At 35.1% G+C, this 27,986-nt stretch overlaps 1 protein-coding gene and 1 long non-coding RNA gene across 4 annotated transcripts in view; both read right to left on the bottom strand.

The window, feature by feature from the left end:
* LOC126753362 (GTPase-activating protein CdGAPr) overlaps positions 1 to 27,986 on the bottom strand; it is a 236,670-nt gene that overhangs the window by 98,889 nt on the left and 109,795 nt on the right. For all 3 annotated transcript variants that reach the window (XM_050464747.1, XM_050464752.1, XM_050464748.1), the window contains exon 3: positions 22,860 to 22,874. The gene's annotated coding sequence lies outside the window, so the exon portion shown is untranslated. The remainder of the gene's footprint in view (positions 1 to 22,859; positions 22,875 to 27,986) is intronic.
* The window catches only part of LOC126753405 (uncharacterized), a 155,519-nt gene that overhangs the window by 107,542 nt on the left and 19,991 nt on the right, over positions 1 to 27,986 (bottom strand). The gene's annotated exons all lie outside the window — the stretch shown is intronic.

Genomic DNA, 27,986 nt, shown 5'->3' with positions numbered 1-27,986 from the left:
AACGTCAGAAACACTAAATTTTACGGAAGAAGTGTCAGAAGGAAGCTGCACCCAGTCTTTTTTTAAAAATTGAAAATGGGCGTGGCGCCGCCCACTTATGGACCAAGAACCATTTTTTTAAATATATAATATTTTGCCAACATTTTTAAAATGTTTATGCCTTCTCTTTAAACAAAAACGTATATCGTAAAAAAAAAACGGGTTTAAAACGAAAAACGATTACAAAACGAATAACAAATGTTGCCGCCTTTTCCAAATTTGTTATTTGATCAAAATTTATGCCTTCAAAAATGTAATACAATCTTCAAATTGAAGTTTCTTAAAACGAGAAGTTAAAAATATGTCTCGAAAAATGTTGCCACCTGTTTCAAATAATTTAATAAAATTTATGTGATTAAGAAATTAATACAATCATCAAACTGAAAGGGTTTTAAAATGAGAAGTTAAAAATATGTTTCGAAAAATGTTGCCACCTGTTTCAAATTTATAATTTAATAAAATTAGTGCGATTAAAAAATTTATAAATCATCGAAGTGAAGATGTTTAAAGACGAAAAGTTAAAAATATGTTTCGAAAAATGTTGCCACCTGTTTCAAATTTGCAATTTAATAAAAATTTAAGCGATTAAAAAATTTATACCATCAAACTGGAGATGTTCAAAAACGATAAGTTAAAAATACATATGTTTCGAAAAATGTTGCCATCTGTTTCAAATGATTTAATAAAATGTATGCCTTTAAAACTATTACAACATTAAGTCTTATTAAATAGTACAACAAACCGAAGAAGTTTAAAAACGTATAAACGATAATATTTTTTGGAAAATGTTGCCATCTGTTTCAAATATTTAAAAAAAAATTTGCAAATGTTGGCACCTATTTCAAATGTATAATTTAAAAAATTATAAGAATAAAAAGTTTTTCAAAAAATTATGTATTTACATAAGTATGCATAGTATGTACATATGTATGTACATACACACATACATGAATTTTTGAAATAGCCTTGTCACCTGTCTTAATTTTTATCCAAAAAAATTTGTTCAGAAACATATGGAAAAATTAATTCAATAACACTATGGATATATATAAATATTGCTTATTATCATATTTATCACAATTTATATTTATTTATAAAATTTTCATTATTTTTCTCTTATTTATTTAGTATTTTCTACAATTTTTTTATTAAATAGCACCTGGCTTTTCTTTTCAGCTATTTTTACAAATACTTATACATATGTACAAATATATGAACATATAAATTTTTCTCTCCAACTAAGTTTTTAGAAATTCATTTTCATCAGTTCAAAATTTCGCATTTCAATAAATTTTTATGATTTCACATTTTGACGCACATTTTAGGCGTCGCCGGCGCTTAGGAATAGTAGAAAAAATAATAATTGCGTTTACGTGTGGCGTGAATTTAACCAACAACAAGACCAGCACATTAATTTCTTTTTTTTTTTGATTTTACAAGGCGGCGCGGCGACACAATAGCCCCATCGTCAACGCCATCAACGCACATAAACATCATCGACACTGTGCCGCCGCCACGACTGCCACACGGTTCAGATGCTGCTGATTTTTCTGCTACACATATTAAAAACAAAAAGAAATAAAGAACAAAAACAAAAAAACCAATAAAGAACAAAAATATAATTTCAATTGTGGAGCACATAATATTTTCTGATTCACGCGTGCGACGACTAGCAGTGCTCACGCAAACGCTTTACCACTCTCCCAACAATTCGCTCCCACAAGCTACATAAGTGCGCTCTCTGCTTGCACAAAATAAGAGTAATAAAACGAAAATGCATTGACAAAAGAGAAAATCGCTTGCCGTCAACACATCACAATTTATCACAACATCCCTGTCCTAGTCCGCCCATCGCTGACGACGACGACGACGACGACGACAAATTGTTATTGTTATCGTTGCGTTTTGTTTCAGTAAAATATTTATTATTACTTGCAGTTTCTACTGTTTGTTTTCGTTCGTCGCGTTCGCGTTCATGTTCGTGCTGCGGTAACAGTTAAAGTTGTTGATTGCTTCGATAATGTTGCAACGCGCTGAATTTGCTTTTGCGTTTATTTCGATTGATATATAGACCACAGATGTTGAAGATACAAGGTAAGTAAATATTAGTCATCTCGGTGACTTCTCTTGTTTTCGCAGCATGAGTGTGTGAGGAAAGAAATTTATGTTGGCTGAAAAGGGATTCCCGCAAGTCGGTCGGGGAAGTTGGTTTACAACAAATGACAATCTTGATTACGGATTTTTATAGGTGAAAGTACAAAATTATTTGGTGGTATTCAGAATCACACTTTACTTTTTTCTTTTTATTAATTCTGATTCAAGAACTTTGTGGCGCCGGCGCTAGAACGCATTTTATAGATTGTCTCTGCGATCTATTAAGTTCCCTTAAAAACCATTATTTTAATATAGTGTGCGCCATTTTTTCATTATCTCTTAGCACCTACTCAATGCTATAACAGCACAATCCTCAGAAGCTTAGTTTACTGATCTAATAAACCTTTTTGATTTAAGTATAGCTTGCGGTCTAAGAACTGGAAAAACTGTGTGAGAATCAAATCCACAGAATATAATGGATTCAGAGAAATTTGAAACCCCATACAGTGGCAAATTTTTTCATACCTTTCATTAGTTGTGCCACAGAGCATTCTCTAGTTGAACCACCAAATTTGCCTGTCGCACGTTCGCTAGAAGACACAGTTAAGACATTTGCCAATCCAGACAATCAATGTCGAAAGATTTTCCATGCACAACTCAAAATATAGCCGCCATCACTGCGCTGACTGACAGTTGGCTCTTTTCACACGTTCTGCAATCCACTCGAATAAGAGACACAGTTATCCCCATCACCTATACTTTCATAATCATTCTTCGCTTTTTTGGGTTTTCGTTCGTAATCGCCTCTTTTGGAGGTCCAGGCGGTCGCCATATATGTTGCTCCTGTGACCTATTTATAAGGAAATTAGGAAACCACCCAGACAATATTAATTTAATAAGCTTCTGATATCAGTAGCATTTTATTTCATCATAAAATTATTAATTCACAAAGCTCGTTCATAAAAATTATTTAGTTCCAAAGCTTAACTCACTAAAAATGCTTTTTCTCACGAACCTATTGTGAAATTCAAATATGTGTCTTTTGAAGCTTAACTCCAACTACAAAATATAAACATAAAAATTCTAACATACGAAATTCCCATACGAAGTCAAAGGAAAGTGTGCAGCGACTCAATACGTTGTGCATAACGGGAGCTCTAAGAATAACTCCAACGGCGCCTCTTGAACTTTTACTTAACCTGGGAGGCTCGAAAATTGCGGACGTAGTTGATGCGGGGAGGTACTGTCGGAGTTAGGTAGAATGGTGTACAGCTGTCATCCCAGTGGCAGCGCACGCCTGCCTAGCAGACCAATCGAGAAGACTGCAGCAAATGTCGAGGGCAAGGCACCAGGAAAACAAATGAACATTACTTGTGCAATTGTCCCGCATTGATAAAGCAACGCTTTGAGCAATATCGGATGCGATCAGTACTTAGATGAAAGCCCCTCTGGAAACCCTGTGACTGGCGTTTTCAACTTCTTTTTGGTAGACTTTTAGATTCTAAAAGATAAAGATAAAACTAACTGTTAGGTGGAGCTAATGCGATGAATGCTTGGAGCTCAGAATCTACTGCATTGTGGGGGTTATATAACAGGTCAGTTGCAAAATTCTCGGCTCTCACATAGATGGTCGTTGCCCTAATCTTCAAAGACACTTGTATAAATTTGACAGCTGTCCAATCAAGTATTGATATGCTAAATTTAGACGTGGTAAAATGATCACCGAAGTCGGTGAGCGCAATCGACGCCGAAAAGACGTTGTTACCGACGAAAACATCAAAAAATCTACAAAATAATTTTAAGAAGCTCAGGCAAAGTGGGTGGCGCGAGAGCTAACTTTTAACCAAAACCAGTTGAGCTGATGATTCGGAACAATGTTTGGAGATGTTCAATTGTAATATATCCGAGTTTTTGCGTCAATATGTGACAATGGATGACGCATGGTTCCAAAATTTCACTCCGAAGTTTAATCGACAGGCAACCGATCTTACTGGACGCGATGAATTCGCGGCTGACAAGGTTGTGGCGTTCGTAATGTGGGATACAAGTGGAATAATTTTAATTTACTAGCTTTAAAGAGCAATGAGCATCAACAGCGACTATTAAGTAGCATTATTGGACCATTTGAAGAACGAAATCGCTGAAAAATAACATCTGAAGAAAAATAAAATGCTAGACAGTGCACCGTATCACGAGTCAATGAAAATGATAGCAACAATCCATCAATTGGCTTTCAAATAACTTTCGCACCCAACGCGTTTTCTCCAGATCTGGCTCCCAGCGACTATTTCGAGAACGCCGAAACTGAGATCTATTTTGAAGCAAGCGTAAAATCGTTCTACATTGTATTAAATTGTATCGCAAAGTTGGAGGCAACAAAATTGAATAAAAACAAAAACGATTTTTGCCAAAAAAAACTATGTTTTACTAAGGTAGGCCATCCGGTTCCTCAATTGACCTGTTAAGGATGACAATAAATCTCACTTTATTTCGAAGTCGACAATTTTGGTCGAGTAAAAACGAATTCAAGACATTTCTGAGTTAAAAAAAGTAAATATGTATAAAGAATCGTCTTTATTTCATAAAAGTAAAAATAGATATTTTTTAACTTTTTTTTTAAAAAAAAAAAATTTTTTTTTTTTGAGCACAAGCACATGGTTGGAGATATTAAAAACTTTCTGCAGCTGCAGCTGACAAACTGAAAAGTGAATTGACGCGCTTCACACACACACACACATATACTCATGTATACACCTATACACACACACGCACTAATGTTCATATTGCATAGCAGTTATGAGAAGAAAGCCTACTTTGGCGGATTAAGTCCATTAAAAGTAAATCAACGGCACAACGCCACGCGCATGGATAGTCGTACGCCTTGTAGGTGGTTGTGTGTGTGTTTGAGTACCCATGTAATGCATGTTAGAGAAGTACAAGAGCGACGAAATCATGTTTTCTTCCATTTCTTTTTAATTTTCATGTAAACACTGCGGCAGAACCGCTATAAAAATCTGAAAGGTAGATAGACAACAACAACAGCAACAAATAAATAAAATAGTAATAAGAAAAACAACAATGTATGCAAAGCGAGCAGCCGAGCAAAGCAGAAAATTACAGTTAAATGATAACGAAAATGATGACGAAAAAAGTGTATGTAAAAACTACAACAATAAAAAAAATGTAAAAATTTGGTAGCTAAAATACAAAAGTGGGTCAATGAAGAGCGAAAGTTTGACGCGCCGGCTGGGTACAACCAACAAAAAGGTTTATAGAAGCACACTCATACATACACACACAGTTTCACATAAATACTTATATGTAGAAATATAATAAAAATAAAAGTGAAAAATCAACAACAACAACAAAAGAAGCAACACACAAAACCTAACATTAAACTAATAACGAAATCTTGTTAGCCAAAATGTAGACGGAAACAACAACAACAGCGAAATTAAATAACTGGAAATTTGTTGATATGACGAACGGTACACGAAATTGGCCAAGCAAATCGGCGGTAGACAAAATTATCGCAGTCACATTAAATGAGCTGTAAAAGCGAATTGACAGCACAACAAACAAATAACAAATATTGTTGTTGTAAAGTGTAAATATGCATTTATAATGGAATTTCATGTGGGCTGGCAGTCATTGCGCATATTTTCTAAAATTGCATGCATACATGCTTCAGTTCCATACGTTTCGAAATAATTTTCGAAAACAAAATCGGTTGTTAAGGCGGTCGTCTACCTTCGAGCTCCAATTTCGGTCCTACTCTTGACGATAGTACAAGTGGGTTTAAACCTGACTAAAGAATCTTGCTGAATATCAATCCCTCGAAGACGACTATCGCCCCGTTTACGAGACGTAGGTTCCTGCCCAACCTCAGAAATCTCACCCTGGCAGAGAGGTATAGACGACTAATATGGCTAAATATCTTGGTGTCACGCTGAATTCCGCGCTGCGGTGGAAGCAGCATGTTGACCTGAACAAGGTCAAAGCTACTAAGGCACTAATGGTGTGCAGTCGATTAGATGGTAAATCCTGGCGCTGCAAACCAAGCTCTAATAACCGATGCCAGCAGTACGTAATTGAAAACCCGGTCGTTGCAGGTACCCACTGCAAATTCTTTATTCCAGTGTGGAAGACAGTTTCTACTGACCCGATAGTATCGTAGGCGCCTAAGGTCCTTGAAAACCAATTCCTTATAAGAAAGTTCCCTTAAGAGCGGGGCGATTAGCCACTCTGGCGTTTCAAAAAGGAATGAGGACTTACTGTTGGATCGGAAATCTTTGGCCGTAACATGCGAGATCTCGACGGTCTTAAGAAAGAAAGCAATCCTAACCTGTCCCCAAGCCCCAGGAGTATGTCCGTATATAATGCTGTTCGGAGAAGTGGCTACTAGCCAGTTGTACGATAGACCGCAGCAGTTGCGCTGGATAAGTGCCATCCGGACTAGGGGACTTGTTTCAAAGAGTTGATCGTAAAGGCTGCACAATACGGGAGAAGATTTTTTCAAACAACTTCAGAATACAATTCAAATCTTCATAATACAGTGAAGAATTTCGAGGCTATCAAAAATATGTAAATGAAATTAATATCGATTCCAGCAAGTTCCATTAAATAGCTGATGGTATAAGAGACAAGCTGTGTTGATCTTAATCTCGTGAAAATGGTTGGCAAGATTGCTGAGCTTACCTCACGGGCGCATATCGAACAATCGGAACTCTTATAACTAGCGGAAAATCATATGATGCTGAGGTTGAGAAGCTCACAAGATCACTTAAGTTACAGTCCGAGCTAGAAGAAATATTACAGTTTAGCAGCAATCAGACGTTCCTAGTTCGATAATGGGAAGATAAGAGTTCCTTACAAGCTCAGCAGTTTTCCCAATTTTTCTGCAATATCATTACGACTAGCCAGGATGTAGCGCGATATAATTAATATGGAGATTATTTAGTTTCAATGATTTGTGAGCCAGTATCGATGTTTTGTGTTGAGTACTCTCTTCTTTTAATGAGACTGCACTTCAGAAATCTCATCATCATCATCAAACCTCATGTTACCTTAATGACACCTACTTCTACTTTTAAAACACTATAGTGCTCAATTCATTAGAACCAGGACTCTTCTCAGCTCATTATGTCGTATTCGTAAAAACTTATTGGTATACATATACAAGCTTTTCCAATCTTCCAGGTTATATATTCAATACTTTTATATCAAAAAATCAAATCTGAGGATCACAGGTAACTTTATCGCCCGACAAATAAGTGCTACTAGTACTAGGTATTTTCACATGTCCGGAATACTGTCGGAAGTTACAGCCAATGACTCTATGAGCCATAATATAAATTTTAGACCATTCCGCTGCGATGACCACTAAAGGTTCTCATGCTTACTCTGCTAAACTTTACAACTTATTATTAAAGAAAAATATTTACAATAGAAACAAAAACACTGAAAGAGAACTGAAGAAGCTTGGGAAATCTTAATTCATATTATAAGAGACAAGGTCTGTCGCAAAAGAAACAGAACTTTTTAAATATAACTGTTTCTGGTGGCGCCACCTATTGGTGGGTATATGAAATAAAAAGTTTGATCTCTTGTTGACATTTCGTAAAAATTTTAAGACAATTGGATAACTACAATCGATGTTATCGATCAAAAAGTGACAGCAGCTTTTGGTCATCGGTCGTAAAACGCAAAGAGCAAATATTAAATTTTGTTTTTAACTTGGGAAAACGTTTACTGAAACATTTCAAATGATGAAAAAAGTTTATAGTGATCAGTGCCTATCTCGTAGTAATGTGCATGAGTGGTTTAAGCGATTCCAAGAAGGTCGTGAGGACCTCTGTGACGATCAGAAGTCGGGCCGTCCAAAATCAGTGATTACCCAAAACAATATTGGAAAAGTGCAGGAATTTATTAAGAATGAGCGTCTTTTGTCACGCATTTGTCGTGCTCGACCACAATGTATAAACACCGACGATTTTATATTCATTAATACAATATGTATATTCTGAATTGGAAAACTTATATGTATTTAAGTTAAGGTAAGCAGAAGATTACATTTAGGTTAAGATAAAATTTGTTAGTCGTCAGAGATGATCATTTCTTCTTGTATACTGAGGGAAAAACTGTCTTAGCTATAAAAATAGATCTAGGTCTTCAAATTAATAATTTTTCCAAAATATTCCAAAAAAATTAATCTATTATAATTATTTTTTTATTATAAATATTTTTTTAAATACAAATTATGAAAATTTCTTTTGCAACAAATGTTTATCAAAAAATTTATAAAATTATAAACATTTTAAAACTTTTAAAAATTATTTTTGTTATAAAATTTTATGCACTTTTAATTATTTAGTGAATTTATAATTTAATGTGAAGTAATATTTTAGTCGCCTGAGATAAGTATTTCTTCTTCTATACTGAGGAAAACAAATTTGTAACAAAAAATTGTTTGAAAAAAATAAAATTATACATAGACAGTTTTTTCATTATAAATTTAGAAGATTTTTTTTATAAAAAAAAATATATAAACATGTTTAAAAAAAATATATTTTTATAAAATTTTTAGAAATGATTTTATAGAAAAAATTATATAAAAAAGTTTAAAAAAATTATATTTTTATAAAATTTTTAGAAATGATTTTTTATAAAATCAAAATTATAACTATTATTATAAGGAAATTAAATAATAACTGAATTTTTTTAATTAAAAGAATTATTAAAATTAAAAATATATTTAAAATTTTTAAAAATCATTTTTCTTTTCAGAGAACTAGAAATAGAGAAACTAAAAACCTAAATTTTATTTGAAAATAAATTTTATAAATTAAAAATTAAACATTTATTTTATAAATTAAAAATTTATCTTTCATAAATAATAATTTAATTTTTCAATACAAATTTTTTTATTTTTTTAGATAAAAGAATTATAAAAGTTAAAAATAAACTATTTTTTTATTATTATTTTTATTTTAAAGCAAAAACTACACTCCCATAAAGAAGGATTATTTTTATGTATATAAAAAAATTAGTATACAAAATATTTTGTAACCATTTTAAAAATGATTTTAACATTTATTTTATTATAAAATATTTATAAATTTAAAAACCATTACTTTTATGTTTAAATAATTTCTTAAAAACTATTTAAATTTTTTAAAAATGATTTTTTATAAAACTGAAATTTTAATTAATATTTAAGGAAATTAATAATAATTTAATTTTTTTAATGAAAAGAAATATGTACATAAAGATTAAAAATATACATATTTAAAATTTTTGAAAATGATTTTTTTTCAATTAAAATAAATATTGGGAAATTAAATAAAAATTATATTTTATTTGAAAATAAATTTAAAAAATTAAGAAAAAAATATTTTTTTAATAAACATTTTTTAAATAAATATTAACTTTTTTTAATTGAAAGATTTTAAATTTTTAAATTAAAAGAATTATAAAAATTAAAAATATACTAAGCTTTTTATTTTAAAGCAAATACTTAACACCCATAAAGAACAATTATTTTTATATTGAAAAAAATATTACACAAAACATTATGTAACCATTTAAAAAAATTGTTTTAAGGCTTATTTTATTACAAAAATTGTATGAATATAAAAAAAATACATCTAGGTTCTTTTTTTTTAATTTATAAAATTTATAACTAAAAAAATTTTTAAATTGTTTTATTATTAGCTGAAATGATATAAAAAAATTTAAATATTATTTATGTACATTAAAAGAATCATATATTTTTTAATAAATATTACTTTTAATAAAAACACGCTCCCATGTAAAGAACTATTTTTTATAAAAAATCCGTTATAAAAATGTTGCACAAACATTTAAGAAACATTTTACCATAAAGCTGAACAAACTATATACAAATTTATAAAAACTAAAGTTTTATTATGAAAATTTTATCATTTAATTTATAATTTTTTTAAATTTTATTAACAATTTTTTTTTTAAATTATTTTATAATTATTATAATAAATATCAAAAATTATTTTAGTCAAATGAACTATGAAATGAACGCTTAAATAAAACTAATTTGTTGCTATTAAAGAAAAAAATATATATTTTATAAAAAAATAAATCTAAAAGTTTTACAAACATTTATAAAAAATTACAAAATAAAAAAAAATATTTGAACATTTATGTAATGAAAATTATAATTTTTAAAAATATTAAAAAATGTAATTTATTCATTTTTAAGAAAATACACTCCTTTAATGAGTAATAAAAATCTGCTTCCAACACATAAAAAGTCTGCCAGTAAAATTTCTCATAATAAATCAACGCGAAATTGCATATCGAAAAGTGTCATTTGCGAAACACCCACTGCAACTTATTAAATCACATAAATATTTTTGCAATTAAAAATATAACGCCTTCGCAGAAATCCCATAAATTGACCCAGTTCTGGAACACACACAAACAATTTCATGCATAGCAGGCAAATGCACTGGCAAAAAACTTGCACAACTTCAAAAAGGAGGAAAATAAAAACAACAATGCACAAAATGCAGCAGCCAAGTGGAGCAACAAATAAAAGTCATAATAATAACAAAATATGCAAAGAAAGAAACAACAAAAGAGAATAAAATTTTTATTAGCCAAAAATTGTATACATACAGACAGATTGTAAATATAACACACACACACACACATGCAAGCACGCACAAACTATTGCAAACTCAGCGAAATTTCACTCGCAACAACATTTTGCGCTTTTTTTTTTGTTTTTGTACGCATTTGGCTATAATAAATTGTCTTGAAATTTGAATGCGAAAACGCGTACAACAACAACAAGTTGATAAATATTAAAATACGCGCGGCATAAGGCCAAAAATATTTTGTAAATATTTGGCAGCTAGCCAAAACGCTCGAGGCTAAATGCGCGACTAACCAACAGCCGGTCTAGTCTGTCAACATTCCGTTTAAGCGAAGTCAAGCCATAACATCATTATGGAAATTGACGAAAATGTGTTGCATACAATGGGCGTTTTTGATGTAAATATCAACAAGAATTGCTTTTGTTTTTCGGGATCCCGAAATTTTTATTTTTAACGTACAATGGGCATTTTTACTATAAATAAATAAAAAAAATTATTTTCGGGATTGGCGTATACTTATTTCGGGATCCCGAAAATTTTGGGAATCGACTGTAATTTTTTAAATAAAAATATAAAATAATTGAAAAAATTTAAAAAATAAATTCCGTAATAAACCCAGTATCTCGATGCAATAGAACTCATTACAAATGTTTTATAAATTCAAAATTGAGTCTTGAGCAAGTACCGCAATTCCGCTAGAAGACTGGGTGTAATAACTACTATTTATTCTTTGTAACGCTTTTCTAGCTAATATTTATGTATTTTCAACCATCATCAAGTGCAAACAGTGCTGTATTAAAGACGAGATTAATAAGTACAAGAAAGGCTTGAAAAGAATTCGTCGAAAAGCCACTATTAGAAAGCAGCACGATCGCAAGCATCTAGCTACTTTATTATCAGACTCGTCTGGGTGCCTAGTCATAAAGAAATCGCTAAAAACAGTAAAGCCGATGAGACCAGATCCCTCCTACATCGAATTGGGAAATAGTTGGGTCTCCATTGCACTTGCAATCTTACGCTGGTCCTCAGCACTTCGCGTGAACTTAGCAGGTGATGGTTCACATCTAACTCCAGTGCGACTATGATATCCTCCATATCGCCTAGTATGATCTCATTAAGGTGAATCTTGCCGCGTTCGCAGGTGTTCAGTAGTAACACTGGGTGTATGGATGAGGTCAAGTTACTTTCTCCTCCATTGTCCAGTTTGTGCAAGACTGCGGTTGAAGCATCTCAGCAGACATATCTTTGGCAAACCTGGCAAAGATATAGCCGCAATCTATATCATATAACATAATAAATATGTTACGCTTTGTCGATTATTGAGAGTCTTTTCGATTGCATTCTCAGCTGTCCAAGTGGGATCCATTTTCGGATCGACCTTTTACCTAACCTAACCTAGATTTTCTCAATGCCTTTTGGTTGTTATTATAATTTTTTGTTTGATTACCTGAACAAAATCTGGATAATTCGTGTCTCTCAAAGACAATTTATTCGAAGATTTGAAGACAAATTTCTTCATGTGCTGAACCAGTTGTAGCATAGCATAACATATTTCGTAAACTCAATGTATTTTAAAAGGATTTGAAAATAAACTTACTATGGATAGTAAAAAAGCCTCTGGTTACAAAATTAGAATATATTCACATAGAGCTTTAAAAATTATAGTCTTGAGAACACAGATATATTTAGTCCGTTTTACGAAAATCATTGAAGATGTTGCAGAAATATTTTGGGAAGTCCACTTTATCACAAACACCATCATATCTGAGGAGCACAAAGCATTTAAAGAAGTTCATGAGATCGACAAAAACTTGCTTTGTGCGAGTCGTCCATCCACCTCCGTTAATGGCGTTAACATCGAACAAGTTAAATAAACAATTCTTGACATCAGAGAGATAGCAGAGGATCTCAAGATCAACTCATTTCAGTTAATATTATGGTTATGATACTTGTCAATGCAACTGGTGACGAGACGTGGGTTTATGAATATGACGTCAAAGCTGTCCAACAATCTAATAAATGAGCTAATACCAAAAAACCCACGTCAAAGTCGGCCAGAAATCAATCGTTTTCTTTGATTACCATGGTACGGTGCATCATTAACTCATTGCCTAGGATCAAGTGGTCAAAATGGAATACCACCTGGCCGTTTTCAGGCGTCCATGTCGTAACGTCCGGATTTATCGGCAGGCAATATATGAATTTCTCATTACGATAATGCAACGTTAGGCTCTAGCATGATTATGACTGACTTTTTAGTCAAACACAAAACCTGAGTTATCGCCCAACCATCGTATTCGCCAGATTTGGCTGCCTGTGACTTTTTTCAATATTAGAAACTGCAAAACCCGCTTTAAGGACAGCGCTATGAGGCCAATTATGCCATTCAAATTCATTCGCTGAAAGCCATACCAGTCGAGGCAGTCTGGGTCAAATTTGATCAGTTGGTATGAGTTGGCGCATATGAAGCACATAATAAATAATTAATTTGGCAGCTCTAGCGTGCTTATAAATATGACACGCCTCCACACAAACAGGTCCATACCAACTTGGAACGGTCGTGTGATAGCTTGAGAATATAGTGACATAAAAGCTTTCAACAATCAACTCAAAAACCCTGAGACTTAATTCTAATGTGTAATAAAATTTACATATGCAAACTACTCGAAGTCATTAATTTTAATTATCTCGAACCAAATGACAGGCAGCACATTCAGAGCAAGTTCAACTGCAACGAGCTACCGAGTACAAACTATATGCTACATTCCTACATTTTGTAAGCTAATATTTTTAGCAAATTGCTACTACAAATAATTAGGAATGTTAATAGACAACAGTAATATAATCGTGTGGTTAAAAAAATGTGTGAGTAAAACTGGAAGAATTTAAGCTAAAGGCGCAATCAATTAAGAGAGTAAGCGCTAACCGCAAAAACAGGCACGGAGGAAACGATTTGACGTTGGTTAATGGCATAAGAATGAGTCGAAATGTCTTATGTAAGAATGTTGTACTGAAAATTTGATATCTGCATTCAATACATATTTATGAACTGTGTGACATTTATTGCTTTCAAATCGCAATATCATAATTGTGGATAGCTTTGCATCATTCCGTCTAATTGATGAGTCAATATTTTCATTAATTAAAATACAAATGTGTGAATCACATAATTCATTAGATGAGCTGTAGATGATGGATTACTTGATTACACCATATAATTACAGCGTTCGAAACATTTCGTCAAATTATGGGAAACAATTGTTGGAAAACCGCCGAAGAAACTAAGAATTGCGTTGCAACTAAAGAAAGAACTATTACAATAGCAATAAAAAACAATTAAGCAATAAAAAGTGTAAATAAAAATATGAAAAACGAAAAATTATAAAAATCATGGAACAAACAATGCTGCTGTTGACCTAGAAAAGATAATGCGAACATAAACAGACATTTAGAATGAATGGCATGGGAACGATAAAAAGTTGTAAGAACGCATGGACTGAATATACAATACAAAAGAATAAACAAAGCGCCTTGTAATCTTGCAAGAATTGTGAGAATGGGTGAAAGAGAAGTAAAAAGTTGCCAACAACTTGAGAATAATAGTGGAAGATTGATTTCTACAAAAAACATGGAATAATTAATAATAGTAAACTACCAATGAGTACAATGAAAATAATGTTAAAACATTAGTTAAATGATTTGTTCTATTTTTTCCAAACGGAAATAATTGATTAAGTTGAGCAGGCCTATGGTGCAATTTAACAGATCAATTGAAAAGTCCCCAGTCCAATACATACATATGTAGATGGCGGTACTAGAATTCAACTACTTCAACTTTATACTAGAAATCAATCCAGATGATCCTTAGTTCGCTTTAACAAAAAGAAGCGTGAAATTTGTGCAGAAATTTGACAGCTGTCGGATCATTTGTTTATGAATTATATCATTTTGAGTGAAGCAACTTTTGTTATTGTGAAAAATGGATAAAAACGAATTTCGCGCATTGATAAACGTTTTAAGCAAAAACTTAGCGTGATGACGAGTTCCCGACACTGCTCCAGGAAAATCAACCTTAAAAGATTATATGCTAAGTTTAGACGTGGTGAAATGAACATCGAAGACGGTGAACGTCCTAAACAGGACGAAAACATCAAAAAAAAAAACACAAAATTATTTTGGATGACCGTGAAGTGAAGTTGTTCTTGAGAACAGGTACAACAACATATCATTCACGAATATTTTGGTATGAGAAAGCTCTGTGCATAGCGGGTGCTGCGAGTTGACTTTTGACAAAAAACAAAGACGAATGCACTATACGCGATTAACCCGCTTCAAAGCGTGCAATAACACAACTCAAATAAATCATTTTTATTGACTACCTTGAAAAAGGAAGGACCATCAACAGCGACTATTATAGCAAAATCGCCGCAAAACGGTCGCATTTGAAGAAAAAGAAAGTGCTGTTTCAAAAAGACAATGCACCGTCTCACAAGTCAGTGAAAACGATGGCAAAATCCAGATCTCAAAAGAATGCTCGCTGGAAAGAAATCTTCGTCGAATGAAGAGGTGATCGCCGGAGTCGAAATCGTACTTCAAAAATGGCATCGAAAAGTTGAAGGGTCGCTATAGTCGGTGTATCACCTGTGAAGGTCGCGAAGTCGGAGGATTGTCTCTCCTGAGATCAATAAAAACATAGTCCTATAATTAAGCTACATCAAGTTAAAAGCAAAATTTCCAAGTGCTAAATATAATAATATAAAATATTCATTTTTAAAGGGGTATTCTGGTCTAGGATTTTGAAAAAATCGTTTTTTTCATATTTTGAAAGTTTGGACTTTCAAAAATATGACCTTGGAAGGAGTTTTCAAAATTATACTTATTTTCGGAGATACAGCCGATTTTGTGATGTGGCGCTCGTGTTCACTAAAATTGTCTCCTAGACTTTAAACGCGTTTTTCTCGAAACTACCTTTTTTGAGGTGGTTGACATGATATCTCAAGTTCTACAGAACCGATTCCTTTGAAATTTGTTATACATCTTCTTTATGCAATGCTCTATCGTGTCTGCCTTGGATTTCCAAAAATTTTGATTTGAAGTATTTTTAAAAAATTCAAAAAGGTCACAAAAATTTTTTTTTCAAGTCGACGCCATTTGGTTATACCCGACAACGACATCCTTACTAATGAAGAATCTTCTTGTTTTTTGTGTTTTTGATCTCTACAAGGGTTGAAATCACGTCAACCAGGACGCACCGTTTTTTTTTTTGAAGCCCCCACTCCACCGGCCCGTATCTCGACCATTTTTTTTATAAAATGTCAATAAAAAACATATAAAAAAATGGATAGTAAAAATGTTTTTCATTTTTTTTATCTTAGCTTAAAAAATGCCTAAAATTCATGCGTCTAGACCAGAATACCGCCTTAAAAGTCATTTCTCTAAACTATTAGGTATGTTTTGCGATAGCATCCCTCAGCTCAAACCTTTTTCTTCATAACTTTAAGCTACAAATCATAGCATACCATACTACAGCTACTGGTTAGGAAGGCAGTTTTGTGATTGCTTTACTCAGTATTGTTTAAGCACTTGCCATGCCATGTTTTACAGTTTTTCTGCCATAAAGGAGAAAACGAATTATCGATAAAATAAGGAAAATTGTTGATTTCGACTCCGCAGCAAGATCGATCCATTTCTGAAGCTGTAGGTACTGGTCAAGTCGTTATGAGCCGGCGCACTTGGTGGTCAAGCCAGGATTGACGATCAGAAAGGATTTGCTATATACAGGAATCGAACCGTAACCAATTAAAAAAGCCATAAATACGGTTTGGAAAATTATTTTAATTTATTTTAAAGTACAAAATGTGTGAAAATTAATCATAAATTCAGGACCAATTCACTTTTGCTCGATATGACCACCTTTTGCCTTAACTATGGCCTTGAGACGGTCAAAAAACGAATCGCAAGCTGCCCGAATATGACTTGCGGGTATTTTGGCCCACTCACGGACAATGTCTTTCTTCAGCATCTCGAGATTGGTGTATTTTTTACTGCGGACCTTGCTCTCCAAAAATGGCCCAGAGAGAATAATCCATTGGATTCGCATCTGGTGAATTCGAGAGCCATTGTGTGGTCCTAATGAAGTTCGGAACGTTGTTTTTCAGCCATTCTTGGTTCACTCGCGCTTTGTGAGGATGTGATTTTCCAGCTGGATGTGATTTTCCAGCTAAATATAAAGCAATCACACTATTACTTTTGAATACCATCGCTGATCACTTTTTTTTGCGTTCACTTTTGGCAAAACCTTTTTGTACACTTGTGAACAATACTGCGAACTGTCATTCTGCAAATTTATAAACAGCTGATTCCAGTGTGACAGCTGCGCGAACGGTCTGAAGTTGGTTACACTTCGAGTGCCGGACCCTCTACTCTAGTACATATATTTGGTGGATTTGGCAAACAATCATCTACTATGAGCTGTTCTTCTATGGCCTAATTCTTAATTAGAATCTGCAGAAACTACGGTTGGACCGTCTAAAGTTAATAATTGTCCAGAAGCGACCAGTTTTGACCAATAGCTATGGAATTGCGTTGCATCAGTAGAGAAGAATGGATAAATAGTTCTGTAATTGACAGTTCCAACGCCAGCTTGCAGCGTCAATGCAAGTAGACAGTAACTAGACTCTCAATGGATAAGGCAACGCCTGGCCACAAAGAGGGGACCTCAAGCGCCAGGAGCTTGCTTTGAAAGTTTTTATGCATCTACCGCAGACCGGGCATGACACCAAGTGATTACTAACTAATTCTCTCTGTGGCTAATGATTTGCTGGCCTCAATAGGAGTTCGTCAAAATCGACTGTTCAGTTTTTTGTTAATAGCACTGTGAGTCGCTATGAGTGTGGTATTATGAAAGTACCTTCAAAATGACAAGACGTTATCGAACAAAACGCGGCATATTTTATCTGAATCGGATCATTATAACTATGCTAAATTAAATCTCTTATTTATTTGAAAAATAATGAATTTCTTTTTACCAGACATTATACAATTGTATTAACAATTTATGCATGCCTTGGTAGAGGTCAAGCGTAAGGCTTTTTAAAGATTGATTCCTTTGTATGAAAAACATAATGTAAATGCCATAAAGCAACAAATGAAGAATTTTCGATGTAGAATCGAATTCTGAGAAGTCAAAAGCTCTTTGAAATACAAAGAGCATGCGATGTAGAAGAACAGCTGTGTATTGTTAAAGAGATGAAAAGCTGAAGAGACTGCTATGATATCAAGAATTTATGCTACACATTCTACAACACCAAGTGGTTACTAAATTAATTGGAGATAAATGATTTCAATACATTTGAGCATATATATATTTTTTTTTTTTTTTTTGACGCAGAAGTTTCTATTTTTTATAAGAATGAGTGTATATATATATGTATATATGTGACACACAGTTATAAGAGCGCTTTTTCAACACCAAAACACGTGATTTGGTTAGCTTCGCCATAAATGGGCAGCACGCACCAAATATGACAGTATTGAGTTGAAAATGAAATAAAAGAAAAAAGAATTGAGAATGAAATTCTATGTGCTACTGCACAATGAAAGCGCAGGGACAACGAAGCGTAGGGGGCATGACACACACCATCATTCATTCGTAATTAAAGTGCCAAATTTAGAAAAACTTAACAAGCGCTAAAATGTGTATTTTTGAAACGTGCAGCGGCGTGGCGCGAGCGGAAGTTTATGGATGTATGTGTGTATGTACACATTTGAAGAATATTTTAGTGCGTTGTTTTGGAAGTGAATTGTGTGGAGTGCTGAGCCAGGCGTTAAAAGCACGTACAAGTAGTATTTAAGAAAACATATGTACTTACTTAAATGCATATGCTTATATGCACATATGTTTGTACATAATTATCACCAATGCGTTAAAAAATATCATAAATACTTGGTAGCCAGCTTACATAGCAACCAGCATATAAAAGTATCGCCTCTAGACCGCTTGCTTCTCCAATGGTCAATTAACATACAATTTCTACCGCAGAATGATCTTAAGCTACAAATTAGCTATATACGAAAATTCGTAAATTAATAGCAAATTCTTGGTTTTTCGCATAAGTACATAGGTACGGTTGCGGGCAGCAAAATAGTGCCACTGATTTTTTATAGTAAAACAAAAGTTTGTTGGCAATCCTGTAGCCGCGAAATTAGTCGGGGAAACTTTTTGTGAACCGAAAACATTATATGTATATTTTTATGGAGGTTTTAAATAAAGCTATTACTAACTAAATACTATTAAGAGCTTATATCCACTTGTGAGTTTCCAATGAATAGTTATAACCAGCCTCGGATGAGAGACCCCCCTTTTGATGACGACCATAGCAAACTAAATAAGGACTACGATATATGGGCATGCACCTGGAACGTCCAGACCCTTAATTGGGAAGGTGCCGCTGCCCAGCTAGTTGATGTCCTCGCGAAAATAAAGGCTGACATCACCGCCGTCCAAGAAATACGATGGACGGGACAAGGACAGCGACGAGTAGGTCCTTGTGACATTTACTACATTGCCATATAAAGGAGCGCAAGTTTGGTGTTTGATTCGTGGTGGGAGAGAGACTTCGTCGCCGAGTACTATTATTCACTCCGGTGAATGAACGTCTGGCCACAATCCGCATCTTCAACATATCGCTGATTTTCGCCCACGCCCTGACGAAAGAGAGGGACGATGCGACCAAAGATGCCTTCTATGAGCGTTTGGAGCGCGCTTATGAGAGCTGCCCCCGCCACGATGTCAAAATCGTGCTTGGCGACTTTAACGCCAGGGTGGGCAAAGAAGGTATATTTGGCACTACGGTCGGTAAATTCAGCCTCCACGACGAAACATCCCCAAATGGGTTGAGGCTGAATGACTTCGCCGGGGCCCGAAATATGGTTATCTGTAGTAATACATCGATCATGTTGTGATAGACGGAAGACACGTTTTCAGTGTTTTAGATGTGCGTGCGCTCAGAGGTCCTAACATCGACACGGACCACTATCTTGTTGCAGCTAAGATTCACACCCGCCTCTGTGCAGCAAAAAACGCACGCCAACAAACACAGGGAATGTTCGACGTCGAGAACGTACGTACAGCTGCAAACGAAACCATTGGTTTTCGGAAAATGCAAAAGAACAGCTGGTACGACGAGGAGTGCCGTGTCGCAGCGGAGAGAAAACAGACTGCCTACCTCGCAACGTTATGATCGACCACTACACGTGCGGTATGGGATAGATACCAATAGTTGATATTGATATCATCGGCCTCAACACCCGCGCCGTTAGTTCTGCTTTCTCCAGACTGGACAAGGAAGCAGTGAACGAGGGCAAGACGAAATATCTCCTGTCATCAAACAAACAGTCGTCGCATTCGCGACTTGGCACTCACGTCACTGTTGACAGTCATAACTTTGAAGTCGTAGATAATTTCGTCTATCTTGGAACCAGCGTAAACACTACCAACAATGTCAGCCTAGAAATCCAACGCAGAATAACTCTTGCCAACAGGTGCTACTTCGGACTGAGTAGGCAATTGAGAAACAAAGTCCTCTCTCGACAAACAAAAACCAAACTCTATAAGTCACTCATAATTCCCGTCCTGCTATATGGTGCAGAGTCTTGGACGATGACAACAACGGATGAGTCGACATTGTGAGTTTTCGAGAGAAAAGTTCTGCGGACGATTTATGGTCCTTTGCGCGTTGGCCACGGCGAATATCGCATTCGATGGAACGATGAGCTGTACGAGATATACGACGACATCGATATAGTTCAGCGAATTAAAAGACAGCGCCTACGCTGGCTAGGTCATGTTGTCCGAATGGACGAAAACACTCCAGCTCTGAAAGTATTCGACGCAATACCCGCCGGGGGAAGCAGAGGAAGAGGAAGACCTCCACTCCGTTGGAAAGACCAAGTGGAGAAGGACCTGGGTTCGCTTGGAATATCCAATTGGCGCCACGTAGCGAAAAGAAGAAACGACTGACGCGCTGTTGTTAACTCGGCTATAATCGCGTAAGCGATGTCTACGCCAATTAAGAAGAAGAAGAAGCTGCTTAAGTCGGTACACCTCAATAGCTCGTTGCACTTTACAATGCATTAAAATAACGAACAAAGAACTTGTCTCAAATTTTGTATATTTAACTAAATTTGCGGAAGATGATGAGACAATAGCCTGCCTGCAAGAGGATAAGACGGGATATTTTCCACGGCTCTCAATGCTCCAACTTAAGAATTGTTTATCAAATCGACTAAGGTGCTGGATAAGGTTTAATTTGGTTGCCACCCAGGAGTACATTGAATCACTCATTGGCGTTAGCGCTTGGGATCCAACGCTCGTGAGCTTCTCTTTCCAACCAACCTACCATTAAGCAATATCTTCAAGAACAAGTAGCAACAAATTTGTATGCGTGGCCCTATTATTTTACCCATCACTGTAGTATATGACTGATATAGCCCTTATAAGTATATGTGTATGTGTTTGGCACTAATCACTTGAGATAATTCTACAATTTATAATCGGAGCACAGCCTCAACGCCGAATATCGGCAAGAAGCATCAGCAAACACATTCACACTTAGATTCTAGCACCTTATAGTGTCTACTTTAGGCGATCGCAATCGAAGTATTTATTATTCCAGCGAGCTGTCACTAAAAATAGTGCCAATCTATGCCGCATACAGACAATTACAGCACTACACACACACATGTATCATATACACGAAGTGTACTCGTTTCGTGAATGTGTGTTTGAGTGGCTTGTTGGCAACGCAATGTGCCAAAACAATTTGAAAACATGTCAAACTGTCAAGTGGTAAAAATAATCGATGGTTAATTTAAGTGTGAATATTTTCTTAGCTAATCGAAGCAAAAGAAAGCCGATACACACCTATACATATACATATACATATACATACATATATGTAGATGTACTTATTTATAGGTAGTAAAATAGATCGACGCTTGGCGCTTTGATTACTTTTCCAGTTAGCACTATTAAATTTGGAATTTGGTAGATCGACGTCCTCAGAAAGTGTTTAGCGTTGTTCAAGGCAAGCGATCAGCGATTCTTTTTTATTGAAACTGTAAATATTGTGAGAGTTGTAGAAACCGAAGTTCCAAAAAGCAAATATTTTGCGAGAAGTTAGCTAAAACTTTAGAGCTTTGTAAACTCGCAGAAAAGAGCTTTTGCGGTAGGGGATATGCTTATGAGAACCCACTACCACCTCGCCAAATCTGGATTAGATTCTTGTTTCAATCAACATCAAACACTTTTTTCCAAACCGGTCGAACCTCGCGCAGAAATGGCGAAAAGCTTATTACTGTAGTGAGTTACCCGGACATTCTTACACGTTCGGATGAGAGAGATGCAAACACAAAGTAAGAGTTTAGATGAAAATATAATGTGATATTACTTCTACAAGATATAAACCGTCGAGGGATTTTTATGAGAACCTTTTTCATGCTAATAATGCTTTGCACTTTTGGACTACTGTTGGGAAGAAACGACAGTATGAAGTCTATTTTTTTTAGTAACTTTTCGTGGACCTTGGTTCGAAACCTCTACGAAACTAGGAGAATTGATAATGACGAAAAAATGTAATATTTATTTATTTGGTGTTGGTTCTACAAGATATTATATAAACTGTTGACAGATTTTATGAGAAACTTCTCCTTACTAATAATATCTTCTGCATCTTTTTATCACTGTCGAAAAGGTAGTATGAACTCCATTTTTTCAGAAATTCATTCACGGAAAAAAAATAAGAAACTTGACGAATTCGATATAAACCCTGTTCGATCTTCGTGGCATTCAAAAGCGGTTGGTATGAATCTTTCATCACTATATCGAGAATTTTGGCAGTATGAACCAAGAGTATCAGTATGCCAATAAAAGAACTACAAAGAAGAAGCTTAAAAAAGTTACAAGAAAGCGTTTGTAAGGAAAATACAAGAATATTTTCTTGAGAATAATAGTTCAGATCATATACAACTCCACTGGTAATCATTATTCAAAGGCTTAACAACGAATTGTGTTCTAGAGATGAAACTTACCATCGCAATTGAAATCTGAAAAACAGAAAAAAATATTATTAGTGATAGAGATAAATATGATAATAAAAAAGTGGGGAAAAGCAATCGCTTAAGTATTTTAGGTTTGAGAGCTGTAAATTCTATTAAAACAGAGCAACGGAAATAAGTCTAAAACGCCCGTTAAGTTTTTAAAACATGGCAAACATTTGTAGGAAATAAAATTTTCCGAATTTGCACAAATAGGGCACTTTTTCGGAAGTCCCGAGCTGTATTGCTGAAAAGATCGAAAGATTGTGATTTTTTGATATACTATACTAATAGAAGAATTCAAATGGATCATTCATCGGCAAACAAGACATGTTCTTTAGCAATTCAATAAGTTTCCGGATCCATTTGAATGCTTCTGATTTCAGAAATAATATCCGAACTGATTCCATACCTCATGGTTTTCGATGCCATTCAGCAGCTCAGGAAGATAACGGATATAGTATACTAAAACAATTCCAACTTCCACGTATTCGTCAATTTTTGGGATATACAAGGCGCGTTCCAAAGTAAACAGGACTTTAAAAACAAAACAGAACAAATGGTGTTTTCGGCAAAATCAATTTTTTTTATTCAAAGTAGTCTCCTTCTGATTTAATACAGTTTTTTGCATGGTCCAAAAGCATGTCGAAATAGTGTTTAGCTCGTTGGCCGGTATGGCCGCCAACATGCCGGTGCAAGCCTTTTGAGTGGTCTCTACGTCTGCATAACGCTTTCTTTTTATGGGCAAATGTATTTTTCCGAAAAGGAAGAAGTCGCACGCTGACATATCAGGTGAATACGGGGAGTGGTTAATGGTTACAATGTGATTTTTGGTCAAATAATCTGTTAAAATCGGTCCTTCGAATGTTGGATTCTGAGCAATTTCGGTCGTCATTCAATTTGTGCGGAACAAACCGTGCACACACCTTTCATAAGCCCAAATGTTCAGTAAAAATGCGATAAATCGATGTTTTAGAGAAGTTCAATTCCATTTCCATAATCCATAGCACTAGGATTGTCAAATTCCGATATATAAAAGGCAATCTACGTATTCGAAATACTCATAAAATCCATAGTTAGGATTTGAAATGATACCGTAACTTTGTTTAGCCGAATTACTGAAATTTGTTGTGAAGGCATACTTCAATCATTACCACGAATCCAGATCTGTAGGTCTCGCTTATTGTTGTGCATCTTAATCGTTGTAATCACAGGGTTTTCAAAACGACGACGTAGCGAAGTTGCCGTATCTTCAAAAATGGTTTTTGGAATAATGGTTTCTAATCTCATGAGATGCCTTTTTTATGATTTTCGAGATTCCGATAAAGATTGGATTTTTTCGGACTATTATTTAAGTACCGCAACACATGTATACAGAAATTTATACGAAAGTTTTAGGGATGCCAGAAGTATTCAAACGATAGGTTTTAAATAACTTTATACTATATACTAATTCTTCTCAAATATTTGTTTAAGTACAAGGTGCGTTTCAAAGTAAACAGGATTTTTTAATCTAGCGCCCCCTGGTGGCGCCATCTATATGTTCACTAGTGCGTTAGAAACTGCTATCTTTATCGATGTCCAGTAAGAATTTCATGACATTTCATTGATTGGAAGTGAAGTTATTGCGTTTTAAGTGTCAGTATTTTTGTGTTATCGGTGCGAAAATGAGCTTCGAACAAAGAGCCAACATTAAATTTTGTTTTAAAATTGGTAAAACTTTTACCGAAACGTTTCAATTGATGAAACAAGTTTATGGCGATGATTGTCTATCCCGTAGCAGAGTGCACGAGTGGTTTCAACGTTTTCAAAGTGGTCGTGAAGACATAAATGACGATCAACATGTGGACCAATCAAAATCCGTGATCTCCGGAAATTCCATCGAAAATGTGGAAATGGAACTGAACACCTCCAAACCATCGATTTATTGCATTTTGACCGAACATTTGGGCTTACGAAAGGTGTGTTCACGCATTGTTCCGCACAAATTGATTGACGACCAAAAATTGCTCAGAATCCAACATTCGAAGGACGATTATTTGACCAAAAATCACATTTTAACCATTAACCACTCCCCGTATTCACCTGATATGGCACCGTGCGACTTCTTCCTTTTCGGAAAAATGCATTTGCCCATGAAAAGAAAGCGTTATGCAGATGTAGAGGCCATTCAAAAGGCTTGCACCGGCATACTGGCGGCCATACCGGCCAACGAGCTAAAACACTCGTTTGACATGCTTTTGGACCATGCAAAAAGCTGTATTGAAAGCAGAAGGAGACTACTTTGAATAAAATAAATTGCTTTTGCCGAAAAAACTATTTGTTCTGTTTTTTTTTAAGTCCTGTTTACTTTGGAAAGCACCTGGTATCTCAAGACGAATGCAAAAACTTAACAGACCATCTAGAGTTTAAAATCTAAGCGATGCAGACGGAGAAGACAAATAAGAGACAAAGCCATTAATTTTAAATGAAGAAGATATTATCTTCAGATGAGATGAATTAAGAACAAGTTCTCGCTTATGAAAACAGACGGGAAAATAAGAAAATGAAAAATATAATTTAACTTCTATAATCAACAAACTTAAAGGTTCTCCCAATCAATCAAACAGCAGACAAGCACACACGACAAAGGGAGGAAATTAACAAGCTCAAACACGGTGCAACAACAAATGGAACTGCACACAACAACAATACCATTAAGGCAAGCTTACAACTGCCACAAAATAACTTGACTATCTTTTAATTGAATTGCGAATAAATTGTAAACTTATCTATACACAACAACAACATAGAGAAGCCCAATAACAACAACATTGACTCAATGAGCAAGCGAGTGCAGTCGGAATCAATGGGTTCGCACAAAAGACCGGTTACTGGGCCACACACAACAACCAAGCGCATGTTTAAGGAGAGTCCTCAGCGCAGAAGAAGAAGCAGACGGAGCGCTACTTTAATAGAAAGCGATGAAGATGACAATGCGAAGACTGAGCGCAAAACTATAATAAAATTGAAATACAATGAAAAAGAAATTGACAACAAAATGAGCAGCAAAATAGCAAAAGCAACAATAAGAAAAATAAAAACTACAGCAAAGTTACGGCAAACACAACAACAACAATGACATATGAGGCAACTATGTAAGAAAAACTTTGCAGAAACTATAGTCGAGGCGGCCAGCCAGTCAGCTTGAGCAGGTAATAAAGCAAAGACACGAAAGACATTGCGACGCAGAAGACAACAAGACAAGACATTGGAAATGCATGACAAAGAGACGATTTTTATTTATAGAACCGCGATAGACCAAGCAAATGGCGTTTGTTGGGGCCAAATGAAAATGTGATTGCGTCGGCAGTCAGCAGTGACGCTACACGAAGATAGGGCGCTCGAAGGATGAGACGCAGTAGATGCGGCAATCAAGCTACAGTGCAATGTGAAGCTATTCGTACGCTATGAAGCGATGGGTGCAAGATAACAACGAAATGGGAAGCACTTAGAAAAACCAAAAACGAAAGAAAAAACACTTACTTCGGCTGCTTCGAAGCGAAAATACCCTTCACAAGACCTTGATTTTGATCCAACAGTTTGTATGGCGAGTAAATGCTATATTGGTAGGATCTAAACAATAGGTTAGAAGATCGTACCGTTTATTTGAACAATAATCCATACCAAATTTCGTGCAGATAACTTCTCCAATAAAAAAGTTTTCAATACAGGGACTTGATTTTGAAATGGTAAGTTCATATGACAGCAATATGCTATAGTGGTCCGATCGGAACAATATTTTCGGAGATTGTAGTGTTGCCCTCAACAATAATTTAAGCCAAATTTTGTGAATATACCTTTTCAAGTAAACTTCCATACAATGACTTGATTTTGATTGATCAGTTTGTATGGCAGCTATGGTATGCCGATATAGACGGCGCCGACAAATGAGCAGTTTCTTAAGGAGAAAAAAACATGTGCTGAATTTCAAATCGAAATCTATCTCAAAAACTGACGACCTACCTAGTTCGCGTACGCACAGACGGACAGACGGGCGTATGGTAGCTAAACCGACTCAGCTCGTCTCGCTTATTCTACGACGTTTCGTTTTGGTATTACAATATTCTTGGCAAACTTAATATGTGGTATATTTTTCTTGGTATAAAAAGTCATCATGTTCGTATGTCTGCCTCGATTTTCATATGTGTAGCTGCGCCGCTTGGCTGCACGCCTGGGTTGTTGGGGCACATATACAAGTGGCGCGCGGCCGAGGCAAAGCAAAGCGACAAGCAGAATAAATGCGAAATTTATAGACCATGCAACAAACAAACAAGAAAACCAAAAAAAAATGATAGTAAAAAAATGGAAATTAATGACAAACCAGAGAAATGAAACTACAAAATAAACAAACAGCAGCAGCGAACCAAGAAAATAAGGGTATAAGCGGTGTGGGAGACCGGGATTAAAGAAAAATGTGCAGCATAGCTGATAATGTATGGAGCCTATGCAATGCTGCCACCGTTTCGAGACGTTTCACGACGCCGCGCATTGCACAAATGACGAATGGAGATCGCCGACCTAGCAGTAGATCGCGTCAACCGAGCTCACCGCGTAGTTGGGTGCATGTAAATAGTTGAAGCGCTTACTTAATAGCGTACTCAGCTGTTTCAATTAATAGAAGACATATTAGTTTCAAATACACACGTGGCCACGCAAACCTTACCAGTGAATTTTCTTACGAATATATGCACTTCAGCTGTAATTGTAATGGTTATGTTGAATTGAATATTTTTGTAGTGATCTCTGCAAGAACCGTTATTTGACATTGAAGTGTGAAATGTTGACAAATATATTTGAATAGCTTGTGAGAAATCGTAGAGTAACTGGAACGTTTTTCAAAATGTGCGCAAAATATAAGCAATTAACGCTTAGATAATACATTGTTGCCTTAGAAAACAATCTATACCGAATTTCGTGAATATATCTTGTCAAATGCAAAAGTTTGCCATACAAGAACTTGATTCCGATCGTTCAGTTTGTATGGCAACTATACGTTACAGTTGTCCGATATCGGCAGTTCCGACAAATGATCAGCTTCTTGAAGAGAAAGTGACGTTTTCAAAATTTCAAAACGATATC

This window comes from Bactrocera neohumeralis, chromosome 3 (genome assembly GCF_024586455.1).
Source record: "Bactrocera neohumeralis isolate Rockhampton chromosome 3, APGP_CSIRO_Bneo_wtdbg2-racon-allhic-juicebox.fasta_v2, whole genome shotgun sequence".
Lineage (NCBI taxonomy): Eukaryota > Metazoa > Arthropoda > Insecta > Diptera > Tephritidae > Bactrocera > Bactrocera neohumeralis.
Note: the sequence above shows the minus strand (reverse complement) of the source record. Positions and strands in the feature narration are given on the sequence as shown.